This window comes from Mastomys coucha, unplaced genomic scaffold (assembly GCF_008632895.1).
Source record: "Mastomys coucha isolate ucsf_1 unplaced genomic scaffold, UCSF_Mcou_1 pScaffold1, whole genome shotgun sequence".
In the NCBI taxonomy this organism is placed as follows: domain Eukaryota; kingdom Metazoa; phylum Chordata; class Mammalia; order Rodentia; family Muridae; genus Mastomys; species Mastomys coucha.
Genome location: NW_022196891.1, coordinates 19102222 through 19119375, shown reverse-complemented (window position 1 = coordinate 19119375; position 17154 = coordinate 19102222). Strand labels below are relative to the sequence as shown.

Here is a 17154-nt window from a genome sequence, read left to right as displayed (position 1 = left end):
GAGGCCAAATAAGACAGTCCTCTGCTACAAGGCAGTCCTCTGTTGAGGGCCTCAAACCAGCCTGCTTATGCTCTTTGATTGGTGTCTTAGTCTCTGGGAGCTCCTAGGGGTCTGAGTTAGTTGACACTGTTGGTCATCCTATGGGGTTGCCACCCCCATTCAGCTCCTTCAAATCATCCCCTAACTTTTCCATAGGGGTCCCTGACTTCAGTCCAATGGTTGGCTGTAAGTATCTGCATCTGTCTCAATCAGCTGCTGGTAGAGCCTCTCAGAGGACAACCATACTAGGCTCTTGTCTACAAGCACAACATAGCATCAATAATAGTGTCAGCATTTGGTCCCTCCCCATGGGATAGATCCCAAATTGGGCTAGTCACTGGATAAGCCATTCCTTCAGTCTCTGCTCCATTTTTGTCCCTGCATTTCTCTGTCCTAGGCATAATACAGCTTTGGCCACGAAGCCAGGCATCAAGTTAGGATGAACAAAGGACTGTAATTTGCTTTGCCCCTGACTGATAGAAGAACACCACTGAAAATGTGTCTCTTTGCCTATTGCCAGGGAGACAATAAGTATTCTTAATCTCAGAGTAGCCCAGGATGCCCTTTAGTGGGCCATCGGTTGCCTGTTTCACCACATTCTTGTTGTCATCACACTTGGCAGGTTTCTCCAGGTGGCATGTCAGATCCATGACTCATACATTGTGGATAGGAAGCTCACTGGATACCAGTTCAGCTCTGAGATGACCTTGCCCACAGCCTTGGTAGCACCATTGGATGCAGGGATGATGTTCTGGGCAGCATCATGGCCATTACGCCACAGCTTTCCAGGGGGTCAGCCACAGTCTTCTGAGAGTCAGTGATGTCATTGACCATAGTCATGAGTACTTCTACAATGTCAAAGTTGTCATGGATGACCTTGGCCAGGAAGGCTAAGCAGTTAGTAGTACAGGATGCATTGCTAACAATCTTGAGTGAGTTGTCATTTTTTCTTCTGGTTCACACCCATCAGGAACATGGGGGCATTGGCAGAAGGGGCAGAGATGATGACCCTTTTGGCCTCACCATTCCACTGGACTCTGGACTTCTCCATGGTGGTGAAGACACCAGTAGACTCTGGGACATACTTAGCAACAGCATCTTCCTATTTGATGTTAGCAGAATCTAGCTCCTGAAAAATGGTGATGGGCTTCCCATTGATGGTGTCTCTGTAAAGCCCATTTCCTGGTGTGACAATGAATATTGCTACAATAACAATGTATAGGACATCATGGCTACATGGCCTCAATGACTAAGAAACCCTGGACCACCCACCCCATCAAGGTTATTAAGAGCAAGAGGGAGGCCCCTGGTTGTCTTCAGTTGCTGAGGAGTCCCTGTCCCAACTCAATACCCAACACTGAGCATCTCCCTCACTGTTTCCATCCCAGAACCCCATAATAATGGGATGAGCCTAGGCAGCCCTATTCTTTTCAATAGCATCAATAAAGTTCACTGCACTCACTTAAAAAAAAAAAAGGCTCACAGCATTAGGAAGGTTGAGAACCACTGTGCTAGAGCAACATCAAAGAGGAGCTTAACCGTGTCTAGAGCTCTTTATTGATAGACAAACAGCATCTGAATGGTTTGGAACAGAGCAACATATGAGTCATGGTTTTGGTGCCCTTAAAACACCTCCCATAGGTGTTATTCTTAGATGTATCCAATCTATCCCTTTGTCTGTCTGTCTATCTGTCTGTCTGTCTATCTGTCTGGTTCTGTTCTGAACCTAGAGGCTTGACAAATGAGACTCTTCATCCTTGCCAAATGTGATTAGTGTCTTACTCAACCTTCCAGCACCCAAAGCCACCTGAGTGATAGACTTCTGGATGTGTGTGGGAGATTACACTGAATGTTAACTAAGTCCTGCCCACTATGGGTATCACCATTCCCTGGCTGGGATTCTGGACTGTATACTTAGAAAAGAAAGCCGAGCATTGCATTCATTGCTCTCTGTTTCCTGACTGCCAATGGAATCTGGATAGACGCTGTTTCTCTTACTGACATGAAGCACCATCACTAAAAGGAAGTTTAGGAGGAAAGGGTTTATTCGGCTTACACTTCCATATTAAAGAAAGTCGGGGTAGGAACCTAGAGGCAGAAGCTGATGCAGAAACCATGGATAGGTACTGCTTACTGGCTTGCTCCCTATAGCTTGCTCAGCCTGCTTTCTTTTAGAACCCAGGACCACCAAACTAGGGGTGGCATCACCCATAATAGGCTACATCCTTCTACGTCAATCACTATTTAGGAAAATGGCCTTGCATTTGGAACATAGACATTCAGAAATTAGATGTCATTTGGAGTGTTTTTCCTTTGATGAGTATAAAGTATCCTTCCCCATATCTTTTGATTACTTTTGGTTGAAAAATATGTGTTATTACATATTCTTACCCACTGACCCATCTCTCCCGTTCCTTATGCTTGATTTTTAAAATATACTTTGTTGTTTTCAGTTTGGCCTAAAGAGAACCAGTGCTCAAGTTTGGTGCTTAAATATGAATGAACAACACCCAAGTTTCAAACTCTGGGCTGTATTAGCCATTTTTGGATTGTTTATAATTATGTGCCATGTTCATTTCCATTTAATTTAATTTTCTTTAAGCCTTCACTGGGAGTCAAATGAGATAAGCTGACCTTGAACCTACAGGAAGTCTGTCTCAGAATTCACAGTCCTGGGCTCACAGACAAACATTACCATACTTGATCTTTAATTCACGATTAATAGTGTATAGAATATTTATTAACATTTTTATTTTCTAAATTCATTTATTTTCTAAATTCAATTTTAAAATTCTTAATCATTATATAATATGCAGAAGAAACAGCACAGAAATCCCAAATAAAATGTTTCTGATCTCACGGTCACACTCTACTAATTGTGGCTGTCAAATTGACTCACCAAAAGAAGACGTTTCATGAAAAAATTGCTTTCACAGATTGGCCTGCAGGACATGTCTATGAAGCATTTTGACAATTGATTGCTAACTCATATAGAAGGATCCAGCACACTGTGGGCAATATCTTCTCTTGTTAAGTTGGCCTGGGCTTAATAAGAAAAGTACCTGAACAAAGTAAGCCACACTCTTCAGTGATTTCTGTTCCAGGTCCTTCCTTGAGGCCTTACCTCAGCTACTATCATAGATAAACTTTACCTGGAAATATAACATGGAGCAAATACTTTCCTTACCGTGTGCTTTTCGGTTACAGTATTTACTCACAGCAACAGAAACAGGCTAACCATCACCCCGCCCTTCATCTTAGCCCCCACAGACTATTCACAACAAAACCATATTCTTTAGGATACCCTTAAATGTATAATAATTCACAATTATAGCTATGACTAAGCTGAGAAACTGATACTGGTAAAATTAAAATCGGATAATCAAAAAATGCATGGTAGCTACTTAGAACCACAAACTGTTGACTACGAAATGTGAACATTTCTAAGAAGCAGAACATGGCTTCCAATTTATTTGAAAACAACGAAGAGCAAAGCCATGAAATACATTTCATACTTATGAATTAGAATCTTATCCTCCAGGTAGTTTCATTTAAAACATGCACTAACTTCTATCTTAGCCATCATACCCAACATTCCCAGGTCCCTACACAAATGCACTAATAGAAAACAAATTTTCAACCTTACCTCATCCCAAAGATTTGGCCCTCATCTTAAAAGCAGCAATAAATCCTGACATCCCCCCTCCACTGTTCATCACTAGTTTGCTGACTCAGCAAGCTGGGCCATGCTGACTATAATTCCAGAAATAATGCCTTCCCAAAGCAATATTCCCAGATGTGCTGAATCAGCATCTTGAAGGCCATGTAGCACAAAGAGATGCTTGAAACACCATGGCTGCCCCAATGTTTATCAGTAGAAATAGGTGTTCAAAACACAGACAAGAGCACAAAGGTATTAGGAATCTTTTAACCCAATACCAGACTATGTTACATCCTATAGCTATCTCCTAGGAACTGAAATATTTTCTTCAGGAGAAAGGCTCATTAAAACTAAGGAAGCAAATAGAGCTCACAAATCTCAGGAAATTAATAAACGTATGAGTCAGAGGGAGCTCCTGAAACTATAGGATTCACAAGTCCCCTGCCCAAGTGAGGTAAACAGAAACAATTGCTGGCAAGAGGAGACTTTCCTGCCAGGCCAGCTGGCCTACCTGAGAGTCCAGCAAAAAGCTCCAAGAATGTAGCTTCTGTGGCTTCCTATCCATTCTGGGTGGGCATTTAAATGATGTTACCATGGAGGTATACATATTCTTGTGAGTAATTCCAGTAAATCCACTGGCTCATTAAGCCACAGTTGCATAGAATAATTTCTTTGGTCTGTCCTTGTTGTCCTGTCTGGGGTGAAGAAACATTTTCTCACATATTCCCATGAAGAATCACAGAGCAGTATATAGTAGAAATTGCAAGGTTTTCTTTCTTTTTTTTTTTTAGTTTTACTTTTTTATCTGACTTTAGGAGTTGTTCATTTCGTAAATCTCCAAGTCTGATACATTACTATGATGACAAGATATGACAAAATGATCTGTGATGGTTTGACTTATTTAAATCAACATAACTATGTGATTCTATTACATTGTTAAAATATGAATTTTATTTTAGCAAACATACTTCAGAAATACAATGACAACTGCCTGATAAGACTGCCAATTTTTAGAAAGCTAAGAGTTAGTGATCCAGTCTATATGTGTCTAGACTGATGGTTATAAAGTATATAATCTGAGCTGGCTATAGATCTGAAATTATCTATGATGTGTATTTGTTAAAGTGTGTATCAGTATAAAAAGCAAGTGGATAAGACTTTATCTCTAGTTTTCTGTCTTATACTGAGTTCAATCACCAAAACTCTATTGGATAAAAGACATGTTTGATTAATCATCTGATATTTATAGATTTCAACCCAAATTAAATCTAATATCAGACCCTATTCTATTCTCAACAAGTTGGCTTCAATTTGTCATATTGACAACTTTAAGAAGTTATGAATAAAAAGCCATCAGAAGTTTTCTATACATTTGGTGATGTTATACACTGATGTAGCCATTTTCAAAAAACTGGCAATATTTACCTATTGAACACACACACACACACACACACACATATATATAGATATATATAGATATAGATATAGATATATAGATATAGATATTGTATAAACCATTGGTGTTCTGTTTAGGAAGTTTCCCCCTGTACCCAAGTATTCAAGGCTTTTCCCTACTTTCTCTTCTATTAGATTCAGGGTATTTGGTTTTATGTGGAGGTCCTTGATCCACTTGGGCTTGATATTTGTGCAAGGAGATAGGAGGTATGATCAATTTGCATTCTTCTACATGCAAACCTCCAGTTGAACCACCATATATATATATATATATATATATATATATATATATATATATATATATATATATATAATGAATTAATCACTCTATGTTGACAGGATTATCCCTCGAAAATATGTATAAGTTCATGTTTATTAATAACAACCCTACAGTTAAAAGAAAAACAAGTATCCATGTAGAGGCTTCAGATCTATTCATTATGACATAATGAGATACAACGATGAGGTACAACAAAGTAATTAAAAGAAAAATGGGGATGGCTAAGATCAAAAAGTTAGGTGACAGCAGTTGCTTAAAAGGATGTGGAGCAAAGGGGAACAGTTCACCATTTCTGGTGGGATTGTAACCTGGTACAATCACTCTGAAAATCAGTCCAGCAGTTCCTCAGAAAATTGGACATAGTACTGCCTGAAGACCCAGCTATACCACTCCTGGGCATATACTCAAAATATGCTACAAAATATAACAAGGACCCATGCTCCACTATGTTCATAGCAGCCTTATTTATAATAGCCAGAAGCTGGAAACAACCCAGGTGTCCCTCAATTGAGGAGTGGATACAGAAAATGTGGGACATTAACACAATGGAGTACTTCTGTACTTCCAGCTATTAAAAACAATGACTTCATGAAATTCACAGGCAAATAGATTGAACTACGAAATATCATCCTGAGGGAGGTAACCCGGTCACAAAATATCATACTTGGTATGTACTCACTGATAAGTGGACATTAGTCAAAAAGTTTGGAATACCCAAGATACAACTGACAGACTACATGAAGCTCAAGAAGAAGGAAGACCAGAGTGTGGATGCTTCAGTCCTTCTTAGAAGGGGAAACAAAATACTCACAAGAGGTAGTGGGTGGGTGGAACTTGGGAAGAACAGGAGTGAGTGAGGGGAAAGGAGGGGCAGGATCAGGTATCAGAGGAGACGGAGATGATATACAGAGAGTCAGGAAATTGAACAGAGCTTTGTAGCAATGGGGAATGAGGAACTTGGGATAGCCACCAGAAAGCCCCAGATGCCAGGAAAGGAAGAGGCTCTCAGGACCCATTATGGGTGAGATTAGCTGAAATGTCCAACAAAGGGGAGGGAGAACCTGTAAAGACTGTATCCAGAGGTTAGGCAAGGCCCCATTTGAGAGATGGGGCTACACACTCATCTCCACATTTTTAACCCAGAATTGCTCCTGTCTAAAGAAAATACAGGGACAAAGTGTGGAGCAGAGTCTGAAGAAAAGGCCACCCAGGAACTGGCCCACCTGGGGATCCATCGCATATATAGACACTAAACCGAAACACTGTTGCTGATACCAAAGAGTGCTTGCTGACAGGAGTCTGATAGAACTGTCTCCTGAGAGGCTCTGCCAGAGCCTGACAAATACAGAGGTGAATGTTAGCAGCCAACCATTGGACCAAGCATGGGGACTACATGGAGGAGTTAAGGGAAAGGACTGAAGGAGCTGAAGAGGTTTGCAGCCCCATAGGAAGAACAACAATATCACCCAACTAGAATCACCAGAGCTCCCAAGGACTAGACCACCAACCAAAGAGTACACATGGAGGGACCCATGGCTCCAGCTGCATATGTAGCAGAGCATGGCCTTATTTAGCATCAGTGGGAGGAGAGGCCCTTGGCCCTGTGAAGGTTCAATGCCCTAGTGTGGGCAAATGCCCCAGGGTGGTGATGTGGGAGCATGTGGGTAGGTGGAGGAGCACCCTCAGAGAAGCAGCTTGGAAGAGAAATGGGATGGGAGTTTGTGGAGGGGAAACCTGAAAAGGTGATTTGAAATTTAAATACATAAAATATCTAATTAAAAAAGAAAAATGAAAATATACATGTGTTATTGTCAGAGTTATCACATTAAACAAAAGCTACATGTAAATGATGCATATTATATGACTTGATTAAGGAGTAACTGTTGTATAGCAATTTTCTTCAAAGCTCATTAAGACTCAGGGAATTCTAAAGGAGGCCCCTTAGGTTTCAAGAAGTAAACAAAGCAGAAGCCTTAGGAAGTCCCTGAAACTGGTCAGACACACGAAGACTTTCTGTCCCCAAACTTATGAGATCAGTAAGGACAAAACCATTCCAGATATCTGAAAATGAATCTCTGACCTATTGTGCTAACTGCAAACCATGCAGAGCCCTCCCCAGTACTAGTTTTCAGAAATCATCCATTTTGGGCTGGGTTTTGCTGATATACCTGGTTTAGTGACCATTGCTTCTAGAAGTAATCTTTCTTCCAATAGGAACTCCAGTATGCCTATTCTCTACCAGGCTGGACTTTGGTGGTTTTGTAGCTTTGGTCTGTCACCAGTTTCCTATCTAGGATGAATAAACATTTTTGTACTGTCTCCTCAGGAAAAATGTCACCCTCATGATGGTGGAAATAGAGACAGTTACTGATGACACAAGCATGGGCTAATAAAGCATACAAGAGTAATATTGGCAATAGTGCATATGGGATGCATCTAGAGAATGGAGGTGATTTTGTGCATAGAGAAGATTTGAAAACTCATTCACCTAAGCACATAGTGCCTCTGGCCTCCTTAAACTGTGTTGCAATCACAATTAGGTTATAATTTTTAATAGTAAATATTCATGTTCTTATCTAAGTAAGAGAAAACTTCTCTCATTTTTGTTTTTTGGTTTTTGGTTTTTTTTTTTTTTTGAGACAGGGCTGTGTAGCCCTGGCTGTCCTGGAACTCACTCTGTAGACCAGGCTGGACTCGAACTCAGAAATCTGCCTGCTTCTGCCTCCCAGGTGCTGGGACTAAAGACGTGCGCCACCACCGCCAGGCTAACTTCTCTCATTTTTGAGACTTTGCTCTTTAGCAAACTACCATGTTGATTACCCTTAAAACAAATACATGCCTGAAAACACTACTAATCTGAATAGCAGTTATAAGTATGCTTCCAAATTATTATTCTGATTTGGAATGAGGGAATGGGTCATACTTGATTTATTAGTAGAATGCTGGCTTTGGGTTGCATTGCTGGATGCTGAGAGATTAAGTCTCTCGCTCCTAATATGGAGCCAAGCAGTACAGCTCAGCATCTGCTGTAATGGAGAAAAAAAAAAAAACCATAGTTTTCCCAAAAGAAGCTTATAAATGTGAACTGTAAAGCAATGTAACACAGAATTAATGGCATCCCAAAAGCACACACACAAAAAAAATTGGACCTCTACAATGTTTTTAAAAGTTCAAATAGTTTTTTATTAGATATTTTCTTTATTTACATGTCAAATAATATCACCTCTCCCACTTACTCCTCTGAGAAAAAAAGTAAGAAAGAAAAAGAAAGGAAAGAAAAGAAAAGAAAACAAACAAACAAAATCCTGTTCCCTTCCCCTCCCCCCTATTCACCAACTCATCCTCTCCCACTTCCTGACCCTGGCATTCCTCTACACTGGGGCATAGAACCTTCACAGGACCAAGGGCCTCTCCTCCCACTGAGAAAAGACTCAAATACTGTTTTAATTTCCATATCAATAGTAAAATTTTAACTGGATATAGGTACTGTCTTATTTATCAATATGTACATTTACTAATAATTTTCCAGAGCCTTGAAAACCAATGTTAAATATTTTATCTGCCAAAGGAATGTCGAGAAGCAAATCTCATGAGTTTGATTTTTAAGTTTATTTTTTATCAAGTTTCCTTGTGCTAAGTTCTCTTTGTCTTTCGGTTCTTTTTAGTCTTATTATATATGTTAGAAATTATTTTCTTAAAGTGTCCCTTAAAATTATGCAGCACAGGCCAGAAAGATACTCAGTGATGAAGAACACTTCCAATCTGTTTGCAGAGAGCCTGAGTTAAGTTCCTAGTATGCATATCCAGCAACTCAAAAACACTGAAACTGCAGCTGCAAGTTGTCTGAGTTCTGAATGTTTCTTGTTGAGGAATGATAAGCCCCCTTAACATATGGAGCTGCCATACATGAGTGCTGAAAACCAAACTTGGCTCCCATAGAAGAGAAGGAAATTCTCAACCTCTGAGGCATCTCTCCAGCCAACTGGAAAATGTATGATGAGAAGTCTCATGTATCTTTTAGGATACCCTATCTTGTACACCTACCTTCTAGATACCACCAGTATCTTGGTTCCTGTAGTGAATACTAAAAGATGTCTCTAGTCAAAGCTAATGTGGTCTGGGGACCAAAATCACTCCCACTGACAAATATTCCTCCAGGGAATTCAGGGGTACTGAGCACATCTGTATTATGAAAGTCTTGACACTTGAATTCTGAAAAGTAATAGAATAAAAGATAAAAAATCTCATGAGCAGGAGGTCAAACATAGACTATGGTATAGACTGTAGGTAGGCTTGCTGATTCTCAGCCCCAGGATTGACCCTCAGCTCCATTTACTCAGCTCCATTTACCTCATGACTCAAGCAATACTGTTATGCATAGACTTTCATCCTCAGGGGTTCCCATTCCCTGCTCTGATTGCTAAATGTCCCAGAGGTAGATGAGCATCCACCCTCAAACTGAAGCTGCCCATGTTACAAATCACATAGGAAAACACACATCCACATAGGTCCATTCACTTTGTGTTCAGAAAAGGAATAAGAGTCAGAAATAAGAAATGAAATTACCAAATCTTCTCCTTGATGAGATATTCTCCATGTTCTTTCATCTCAGTCTTCCCTAGTTGTACCCATTCCTTGTACCAACATTTTTAACTCAATGATTTGTATTAGTTAAGCTCCCCAGCTCTCCCAATTTAGATTGAAACTCTCCAGAGGACAAGCAGTTCGAAGGAGGACAAGAGGCTATTGATGGTATTTGCTCCATCAGCTGCATCTAAGCAGGTGTAACATTTCCCTGACTAACAGACTTCCTCTTTGCATGACTAAAGCTACTTGGTTCTTTTATCAAAGCTGGGTCTGTTCAAACCAAGAGAACAAGAGATTGTGCTCAGTTCCTACTGCTGGAGAGCTTTTCAGTCACTCTCTATTGTTTTTTTTTTTTTTTTTAATTTTGTGAGAATTTCAGTACAATGCATTTTGGTCATATTCACCCCTTGCTCCCTGCCAACAAACTCCTCTCAAGCCCACTGCCCTCTCAAATGCATGCTGCTTCTTCCACTATTTCTGAAATATAGAATTTATTGAGTCCATTTATATTGCTAGCAAATACTTGGATGTAGGATTGACTAGTATACTATGAGCTGCTAGCAGTCATGTCCCTGAACAAAACAGACTCTCCCAGAATGCCAAAACTCATTCAGTAGGAGTGAGACCTTTAAGACAGAACTTCTAACTGAACTTAGAGCTCACTGAATTAGTAGTGTTGGGTGGCAAGCAAGCTCCAGTGAATCTCCTGTCTGTACCTCCCTAGATCCTGAATTACACTCTGCTCACCTTTTTTTCTGGGTCATGTGGATCTAAATGCAGTTCCTCATGCTTGCCAAACAAAGGATTTACCCATTAAACTATCTCTCAGATCTGACCATGATGGCTTCATAGAAGAATATGAGTGATGCTTTCCATTTTATAACATAAGATATAGTGAATGAGTAAGAATGATAAACTTCATTTCAATTACGAACATTAAAATCTCCCATGGAGTTGCCAATCTATGTGCACCCATATAGGAAAGAGTGTTCAAAATCCATTAACTTGTTCTGTCCTGTGCAGAGTGATGCATGCAACATATGATAACAGGAAGAGGAAGATGTCAAAGCAACATAAAAGAAAGGGGAAGAAGAGGAGTTATATGCTCAGCAGGCATAACTTTTATTCTTTCTTCCTCTCAGAAGTATAGATTAACAAATATACAACTTACAGATTTAAAAGACACGGATATGTAAATTTAAATTTTTCAAAACCTACTTTAAGGTCCTTAAATGCTTCAAATTCCCTTCTAGCCCACTGACCAATGGTGCAGGAGTAGAAAGGTTAATTGGAAATGGGAGATGGGGACCTGTTTAGAAGTAGTTCTTTGGGGTGAATCCAAACATGAGTCAGTAGCAGTAGTCCAGGCCAATTAGTAAATACCAAGTACGAATTAGTAGAAGTGGTTTGTTCCAGAAGACCACAAGGCTCTGTCTAGTTGGCATGAGTCCATGGAGGGGGCAAGAAGCAGCCAGAATACCATGAAAGGTTCTTTGGTGCATTTCCCTCTATAAAGTCACAACAAGTAAAGTTCAGCAAAGGGTTGCAAGGTGAATCAATGCAAGAGTGCTGTCAGCAAAGATCCATGAAATATTTCAAGATGAACCAATGCAAAAGCTTCATCCATTGTTGAGTGCTACTTATACTTTTTTTGCAAATATTGTATGTCCTCTTAGATGTCTGCCTCAGTAAAACATCCTCTCATGCGTGTGCTTCAGCAAAAGATCTTCTCATAAGACAGCTTCCAGAAAAGGATCACGTGACACAACGAATCTCCAAAGAAACCAGAAATTTGCTGTTAGAAATATCTAATACGTATCTAAGCAGAGTTCTGCTGAGCACAGGACTTTCTGGAGGAAACTTAAATTGCCTGGTTTCATTATTGTTGTGGGTATGTGTTTGAGGTGAATGTGACAATACAGGTATATGCCAGGGCACATATGTGGAGATCAGAGGCCAGCTTTCAGAAGTAAGTGCTCCTCTTTCTATGGTGACAGGTTTTGGGGTCTGAACTCAGGTCATCAGGCTTGCACAGCAAAGTGCCTGAGTGTTCTGAGTCTGTCTGCAGGCCCAGCACACGTTTTGATAATCATTTGAAGGACCTAAATATGAATAAAAGAACTGATACCAGCAATATTATCAAGTAGACAGTGCAAAACAGAGCTGCTAAAGGAAGAACATTAGTAAGTGTAGAAAACAGGGACAAAAGACTTTCTACTCAGACTCCAGGCATCCTATGCCCTCATTTGCCTTTTGGGGACCAGAAGGGATCTGAACTAAACTCAAGCTATCTGTCAAAAGAGTGTTTTTGCTCAGAAGTTAGGTATGAATTTTAGGAAGTACACTAGTTATGTGTGTATGCACACATGCATGTAGGTACCTAGGAGAGGACACCTTTATTTGTAGATGTACATTTTTGTGTACTTGATGAAACCATGATTACAAGCACATGAAACCACGCCCAGTTTTTTAGGTGCTAGGGATGAAAATCATGCTCTCCTGTTTGTAGCACTGCACTCCCTTCCCAGCCCACATTACTCAATACTACAAGAGCATGATTACGGCCCAACCTATCATGAGTCTTAAAGACAGAGCAGATTTAAAAAAAAGAGAGAGAGAGAGAGAGAGATAAAGGACCTCAGAGTTTTCAAAAGACTAATAAAAGACAGATATTTTAAAAATCAGTATACATTTTATCTAACAGAATTCTAAGCCTTCAGCTGAGCAATATCTTCCTCACTGCAATATTGGAGCCACAGGGAGTAAAGAACTGTGTATTCCTTAAACTAATCAATAGTCTTCATTTGAAAGCAGATTGTTGTGTGTGTTTTATTATTTGAACATATTTTTACAAATGTCTGTATGCACATGTGTGCAGGCAGTGTCCACATAGGCCAGAAGAAGACACCAGGTCCCTCAGAGTAGGACGCTTGTGAGACATTTTTGACAGGCACTTGTGAGACATGGCACATAGGTTCTAGGACTTGAAGTCTTGCCCTGTGAAAGAGTAGGAAGCATTTAAAAAAAATAAAAGATATCTCCACTCCCTTTGTTATTTTCTTGTTATCTGCCATCACACCAAAGGTCCTGTCTTAGCTACGGATTTTACTGGGATAAAGACCATGACCAAAAGAAACTTTGGGAGAGAAGGGTTTATTCCATCTTAAACTTTTAGGTCCATACTCCCTCACTAAATGAACACAGAACAAAAACATGGGGCAGGAACTGAAGCAGCAACCATGAAGCTACCAACTACTTACTGTCTTGCTCCTGACAGCTGACTCAGCCTCCTTTTCTTTAGAACAAAGAACAATTTACCTGGGGGTAAAAGCACTCACAATGAGGTGAGAACACTTATATCAATCAGTAATCAAAAACTGTACCGTGGATTTGCCTATAGTCAGATCTTATGATGGTATTTTCTCAGTTCAGATCCCCTCTTCTCTAAGGATTCTAGCTTGTGTTTGGTTGACAAAGAACTAACCTGGAACAGGCTCTTTAAACATTCCAGATCTGATCAGCATAGCAGACACAAAAGTATGTGAGTTGACCAGATGTGCCACCTATCCATTAAGTGATCATAGGAGAATATTGTTATAGAGATTGCATCAGAGCACTCCAGAGAAAACCATATTTTTCCATCATGTTCACACTTGAAACATAACAAAGACAGATAGTAGAGGCATGCCACTTAAAGTCTATCTGACCTCTACACAGACCTAACACAATCAAGCATAATGTAATTATAAAAACATATATAGTATGGAATTTTATGAAAAATGACATATAAAGTTTTACATGAATTTCTGTAACTTTATACACATTTACATATTTGTAATAATTTTATTATATGTTTATTGAGTTCATGTTATGCTATATATTTGATAAATATATATATTTAAGTAATAAGTTGTATATTTTATAAATTTATATGATGTATATTTTGAGATACTGAAATTAAAATATAAATAAATAATCTTGTTAAAACAGCTGTAATGTTTATATTTCATTGATGTAGCTTTTCATTTCTAGGAGACACAATCTCACAGCAGACATCCTGGTTCTCTGGCTCTTATAATATTTCTACCCCTCTTATTCAATGTTCTCTGGGTCTTTGGTGTAGGATTTGCATTGTAGATATATAAATAAGACCAGAACAAAGACAAAACCAGTTCACATGTCAATATTGATAAAGGAGATTTCATAGGGCACCAACCCTAAATGAAGAACTATAGTCAACTAAGGACTAATGAGAGAGAAAATTAGTCTTCCTCAAGAAAGAGCAACAGAAACAGTTATCCAACACTAATGCACGCACAGACTACAATATAAAGAGTTAGCAAATTTTATTTTTTAATTTATTTGCATCTATGTACAATAACAATAATAATTGAAGAAAAGAGAGTCATAAATTTGAGAGATGGAATATGATAGAGATTAGAGGGAAGTGAGGAAAAGGGGAACAATGTCCTTGTATTTTAATTAATTAAAAAGAAAAATAAGTAGCAAAACCAAAATGATAACTTTTTGAACAATGGGAAAGGGGCTTTCTCAGCAGACAGTGGTTGATTTGACTCTGATTCTAGAGCTAGGATCCAGGTTATGTAGTTCATGTACTCTATGGTAAGGAGGAGTGTTTCCACACATGTATACTTTGTATAATAACAATTATTCTAGGTAGTATCTCAAATAGCAATAATTTGTTTCTAGTGAGAACACTCAGAATACTCTTCAGTAGTTAGTTTGAAATATGTGTGATAAAAATGGACAACAGGATACCAGAACATATTTCTCCCAGAAACTGCATCCTGATATGAAGAGGAAGAGGGACTAGAGAAGCTTGCTGGGTGACTAACAGTAATCAGTGAAGGATCTGTGGGTCTCCCACTAAGTCAAGGCTTTGTGATAGTATTGGGCATGTTCATAAAATAAGTTTTATTTCTCCTTGTCTCGTGAAATTTTAAGCTTAAGATTATTTGATATTTCTTTTTAATACTATCTCTTCAAGAGCATAATGAATGGCTAGATATAAACTCACATTTATAAGAGGGGAAAGTCATAAGGGTCATATGGTCACAAGCCTGTCACACCATTGCTGCTTGAGTGCTAACCTCAGCAACACAAGCAGAAGACTTTGAATGCTAACCCATGCTATATTATGGACAGGCAACTGTAAAAACAAGAACATAATGGTGCTTTAGAAAGACTGTTAGAAACACAGACACCAAGGTCTGACAGAGACCTTGTCTGTCTTTTAAATTTATACTGGATCTTATTGATAGAGAAACCAAATTTTAAGGAGACAATGTGATTTACAGAGTCATAGCAAAGAAAAGTTTATTCATTAGACTTCCACTCAAGAGAGAATATTTATGACCATAATTTATTTCTAACGCCTTCCATGCAAAGATGAACTGTGTTTTCTCATAACCCCGATTCTTGTCTGTCTTACAGGCTTGATGTTAGCAACAGAAAATGATGGAAGTTGCATTGAGTGTGTAAAAGAGACTTTTTAAGGAGGCAGACATGCAAAGCTTACAGGAGGGCCAGAGGTCACATTATGGAGAAAAGGCTAGTTGTAGCCATCCAAGTTGAGAGTGTAAGTGGGCCAGGGTCCAGCTAGTCTTCTAGTTTAATAAAGTAATATATAAGGAACACAAAAGAACAAGAAAAAGAAATCAGTTCAACTCTCTCATAGATGTGTAAGACATTTAATTTTTTAAGATTTTATTTTTTATTATGCATATGTGGTGTGTGTGTGTGTGTGTGTGTGTGTGTGTGTGTGTGTATGTATGTATGTTAGGGAGAATGGATGTGAATCCTGGTGCTCTAAGAACAGGATGTCTAATCCTTCAAAGCTGGATTTGCAGGTGATTATGAGCCACCTCATGTCGATGCCAGTAAACAAATGTAGGTCCTCTGAAAGAATAATAAAGTGCCCTATGTCATCTCTCCAGTCTCTTCGTTATGTTCACAAAGTAAATATTGGAGTGGGGCATCACATGGCAATTAATAACTTAAGAGGCTTATTTTGCTTCATTTAGTATATTTGCTTGTTTGCTTGCTTGCTTGTTTACTTATTTTAATGAGGGTCTTATTGGATAGCTCAGGCTGGCCTTAAGTTTGAAACAATCTGCTGCCTTCTCAGTCCCCCTATATTACAGATGTAAATCATAGCAGTATGTTTAATTGATTTTTTAAAATATTTCCAAACACCCAAGAAAATTACATGCAAGTTTTAGAAAACAAATAAACTAACTGAGAATCTCAGAGCAGAAAAAAAAAATAAAGTGGAGGCCAGGCATGCAGATACATGTTAGTGTGAGAAAAGCAGGTTCACATCTGAACATGCGGCCATCTCTGTCTGAGATGGTTCATTCCTTAAAAGTGGGGTTTGCTTGTCTCACACATATAAGGATGTTTGCTCATATTTTCACAAGTTTTCCAAGTGTAGACATTGTCTTTTCTTCAGAGTAAGTTTTTGGTTTTTTGGTTTGGGTTTTGGTTTTAAACAGGGTTCATCTGTGTAACCCTCATTATCCTAGAACTCTCTAGAACAACCTGGCCTCAAACTCACTTCTGAGAGCTGGGATTAAAGGTGAGCATCAATACTTCTCAGTTAAGATTGTCTTATTTTCATTTTATTTGTGTGGGTATTTAGCCAGCATGTGTATCTATGCACCACACGCATGCAGCAATAGAGAGGACCAGAAGATGTCTAACCCACTAGATCTGCAACTAGAGATATCTGTGAGTGATGTGAGTGCTGGAAACAGAACTTGTGTCTTATGCAAGAGCAGCTAGTGCTCTTAACCATTGAGCCATCTTCTTGTTTGTTTATTTTCCTTATAATAAAGAATCATTAAAGGTAGGGTTACTGTCCTCCTGAACATCAAACTGTCTTCCAAGACAACTGATTATGTGTTCTGAATTTCTTTCCTCCTTTCTTCAGGGTCCAGAAGGGACTGAGGAGTAGGGTAGGGCATGCCAAACACTCTGAAATGAATGCTGCTTGCTGACCTTGAGTGATAGAGACATTTCTTTTAGACATAAGAAGTGGGGTATTTCTGCCAGTATTTACCAGTATCAATGAAATATTGCAAGCCAATTTATTCACTTATAAGAATAAAAA

The 17154-nt window shown here is 39.0% G+C and overlaps 1 non-coding gene across 1 annotated transcript; it reads right to left on the bottom strand.

Moving 5' to 3' along the window:
• Positions 1–423: 423 nt before the first annotated feature.
• LOC116072157 lies at positions 424–564 on the bottom strand. Its single transcript, XR_004111333.1, has one exon. It is a non-coding gene; the product is annotated as a small nucleolar RNA SNORA48 (small nucleolar RNA).
• Between the last annotated feature and the right edge of the window lie 16590 nt (positions 565–17154).